The following is a 4,936-nucleotide window of genomic DNA, read 5'->3' as shown; positions in this document are numbered from 1 at the left end:
CAGTACAGTCTAGAACGTTACAGTATATTTTAGATCATACAAGAACATGTAGCAAAAATGTGTGCGAGTTGGCAACACTTCCCGCCTGGCGCCTGGCCGCTAGCCCCGCGGGGCGCGGACGGCTCGCCTTGCTCCCCGCCCCCCTGCTCGCTCCTCCCGGAGCCTTCTAGAGGCCCATGGACGCCGGGGGAAGCTTCCAGCACAACACTAATAATAGTAATTATTGTCAGCCATTTTTTTTCTGATTTTCAGTGGTTGTCTCTGAATTTGTCTGGCTGGAATAGTAAGCGATGTGTGGGGAAAATATAATAATAATAATAGCCTAATAAATTAAGGCAGGGCATTCAAAACCATGAATATATATATATATATATATATATATATATATATATATATATATATATATATATATATATATGTATATATATATAAAATAATAGGCATGTAGCAAGTCAGTATGGCCGCCGCGCCATGCCGTAGAGGCCTGCTGAGTGCTGCACCGTGCACACTGGTTACTGGAGGCTGTAATTGTGAACGCCTGCTGCTGTAAGGTATAAGAGTCGTTTTTTGGCAACCTTTTAGTACATAGATCTTAAGATACAGGGCTGCTGGGTGCTGTGTGCACAGGGGCCGGCAGGATGTAGGCGAGGGCTGCATGGGGGCTGTGCGTTGTGGCGGTGTGTATGTGCCGTGTGCATGGTTACGGCGGTAACGTGTGTGGCAAAATGTGTACATATCACACCAGAACCTGACAGTAGAGGCTCAGGACAAACATGACTCACGACACCACACTAGTACTATGACAAACAGTAGGGTGAAGGAACCTTAAAAGTTTGTTAGTATGAGGCTGTGACGCTGCCAGGCGTGGGTGTCTGGCCGCGTGTGCCGCGTGTACGTATTAGCAAGACTTTTGAATCTACACTCTTTTCTGGTTAATAGGTGCAGGATACACCTCACTGTGAAAATGTCGGGTGGCTCCCAAACTTTTTTTTCATGACGTCCCCTTTTAATTTTCTTGGAAGTACTTACTCCCTTCCCACACTAAATAACTTCGTGAGCCTGACGCTTCCCATCCACGAGCGGCAAAAGTTTAGTGAGGGAGCACGCGTTTGAACATGCAAGGCCTCAGGGGTAAGCACGGGCTACTTCACCCTCGCGCCTACCCAGCCCGCAACAAAAGTTGCCCTAAACAGTGCCCTAACATGCGTAGCTGCCCCTCATATAGCAGCATCAACATTAATCCTTAATTATATGAGTGTCTTACGCAACTTGCGACTTAGGTGTCTGCACTGTGCACATAAATGTGCGCCGTTACAAGCGTCACGGCCACGCCTGCTGCTCACGAATCTTTGCTCCTGCCGCATGCAGTGCAGCCCTGCCGCCGCTGCCTGCCTGTTTTATTTATTATTTATTTATTATTATCTATTATTTATTATTTTATTTATTGTTAATTATTATCATTATTATTTATTAATTTATTTATTATTTATTTGTTATTTATTTATTATTATCTATTATATATATATATATATATATATATATATATATATATATATATATATATATATATATATATATATATATATATATATATATATATATATATATATATATATTACATCAAAGGATGCGGCTCAAGGGCAACAAAAAGAGTACACAAATAGAAGCTCGCTACTCGTCGCACTCACAAAAGTAAAAAGTAAAGAGTAGCCAAAAGAGAGGTCAATTTCGGATGTAGAGGTGTCTTCATACACTCTTCTTGAAAGAGGTCAAGTCATGGGCAAAAGGAAATACAGACGAAGGAAGACTGTTCCAGAGTTTACCAGTGAGGGGGATGAAAGAATGGAGATGCTGGTTAATTCTTGCATAAGGGGTTTGGACAGTATAGGGATGAGCATGAGTAGAAAGTCGTGTGCAGCGGGAACGCGGGAGGGGGGGGATGGGGGAGGCATGCAGTTAGGAGGTTCAGAAGAGCAGTCAACATGAAAATATTGATAGAAGATAGAAAAAGGAGCAACATGGCGGCGGAATTTAAGAGGTAGAAGGCTGTCAGTAAGAGAAGGAGAGCTGATGAGACGAAGAGCCTTAGACTCCGCTCGGTCCAGAAGAGCTGTGTGAGTGGAGCTCCCCCACACGTGAGATGCATACTCCATATGAGGGCGGACAAGGCCCCTGTATGTGGAAAGCATCTGTGCGGGGGAGAAGAACTGATGGAGACGATACAGAATGCCCAATCTCGATGAAGCTGATTTAGTAAGAGAGGAGATGTGAAGTTTCCAGTTGAGATTTTGAGTTAAGGATAGACCGAGGATATGTAGTGTTGAAGAAGGTGACAGCTGGGTGTTGTCAAAGAATAGGAGATAGGTGTTTGGAAGATTGTGTCGAGTTGATAGGTGGAGAAACTGGGTTTTTGAGGCACTGAAGGGCACAAGGTTCCTTTTACCCTAATCGGAAATGATAGCAAGGTCTGAGGTTAAGCGTTTTGCAGTCTCCAGTCTGGAGTCTTGTAATTCCGGTAGAGAGGGTCTTCTGTTGAAAGAAGTTGAATAATGCAGAGTGGAGTCATCAGCGTATGAGTGAACAGGACAGTTTGTTATGGAAAGAAGATCATTGATGAATAACAGGAAGACAGTGGGTGATAGGACAGAGCCCTGTGGAACACCACTGTTGATAGGTTTAGGGGAAGAACAGTGACCGTCTACCACAGCAGAGATAGAACGGCCGGAAAGGAAACTGGAGATAAAGGAACAGAGAGAAGGATAGAAGGGGCAGTTTAGAAAGCAAAGACTTGTCCCAGACTATATCGAAAGCTTTCGATATGTCTACCGCAACTGAGAAAGTTTCACCGAAACGGCCAAGAGAGGATGACCAAGAATCAAGTACGAGAGCAAGAAGATCGCCAGTAGAACGCCCCTTGCGGAGCCCATACTGGCGCTTTTGAAACTTCCGGTTAAGGATTGATTCAAAAGCTTTAGATAGGCAGGAAAGTAAAGCTATTGGGCGGTAGTTTCAGGGATTAGAACGGTCACCCTTTTTAGGCACAGGCTGTATGAAGGCATACTTCCAGCAGGAAGGAAAGGTAGATGTTGACAGGCGGAGGCGAAAGAGTTTGTCCAGGCAGGGTGTCAGCATGGAGGCACAGTTTTTAAGTAGTACAATAGGAGGCACTCCATCAGGTCCATAAGCCTTCTGAGAGTTGAGGTTAGAGAGGGCATAGAAAACATCACTCTTAAGAATGTTAATAACAGGCATAAAGGAGTCAGAGGGGGGATGAGTAGGAGGAATATGCCCAGAATCGTCCAGAGTGGAGTTGTTACAGAAAGTTTGAGAGAAGAGTTCAGCCTTAGAGATAGATGAGACCGCGGTGCTGCCGTCAGGGTTAAGGAGAGGAGGGAAAGATGAAGAAGTGAAATTGGAGAAGATAATTTTGGCTAGGTGCCAGAAGTCACGGGAAAAATTAGAAAAGCAAGGTTTTGACATTTTCTATTTATGAAAGATGTTTTGGTAAATCGAAGAATATATTTGGCTCGATTGTGTGTGTGTGTGTGTGTGTATATATATATATATATATATATATATATATATATATATATATATATATATATATATATATATATATATATATATATATATATATATATATATATATATATATATATATATATATATATATATATATATATATATAGCCACACACACACACACACACACACACACACACACACACACACACACACAAACACACACACACACACACACACACACACACACACACACACACACACACACACACACACACACACACACACACACACACACACACACACACACACACACACACACACACACACACACACACACACACACACACACACATACACACACCTTGGGAGGGGGGTGCAAAATTATACTCCGCCCCGGGTACCAAATACTGTGGGAACGCCTCTGGGTATCAGGCGTTTATCCAGCGGGCACATCAATGTTGTTTCAACGCTGAGTTTATGTCAGGCCCCGACCAACCCTACGTTGAATGAACGTTGAGAATTAATTGATTTTGAAAGTTTTTTTAACGTAATAAATCCATCCTTGAATCAACTGTGGGATTCCAACGTTGAACTGACGTCTGCTTGACAGTGTTGAATCCTGGTCTACCCCTCAACATTGGGATTTCCGTTGAATTCCCGTTGTAAAACTGACGTCCACTTTACGTGGAATCAACGTCACATTTTCAGCATTACTCCAGGTCTCGGGAAGTGTTCACCAGACAGCTATCACTACCAGAAAACAGTCTAAACACTTCCTGAGGGTCTAGTCTGTGGTCTTTGGTGAAACATATATATGGTGTATACATTTTGTCTTGAAATTAGATTGAATGTAAACCTGACATATGCTTAACTACAGACATGGACTTTGTCTCAGGAATGGTTCTTGAACACTTTCCGATAGTGGCATTAGTCTGCAGAACAAATGCCCATATTACCATTTTTAGCCACTCTCTCAACATCAATAGTTTTGGCAGTGTCATTACAAAGTATTGAGCAAGACAGGGCAGACTAAAATATATGCTGCTGATACACTAGCTCTATTCACATGCTAGAAATTAGTATTTCATGGTCATTAAGAATTTGTATTAGCATCCACATTATGGGCATAACAACAGTTGCACATAAAACATCACGCATCCGTACTGGGTACCTGAATAACCTGACTAGAATTTATGTTTGAAATCATTTTGCCATGATATTAACAAATTTAACTGAATAGTGGCTTATCAGAGTGGAGAATATAATTGAAACTGGGGAACTTACAGAAACAGGTACCATGGGTGAAAAAAACCAGTGTGCAATTGTATGTGTACAAACCCATTATATTTGTTTTGAATATCAAACAAAATCTGAAAATTACAAAACTTTCTAACATTGTTCCTTAAATAACT

Source organism: Eriocheir sinensis, chromosome 12, assembly GCF_024679095.1.
Source record: "Eriocheir sinensis breed Jianghai 21 chromosome 12, ASM2467909v1, whole genome shotgun sequence".
NCBI classification, from domain to species: Eukaryota; Metazoa; Arthropoda; class Malacostraca; order Decapoda; family Varunidae; genus Eriocheir; species Eriocheir sinensis.
Note: the sequence above shows the minus strand (reverse complement) of the source record.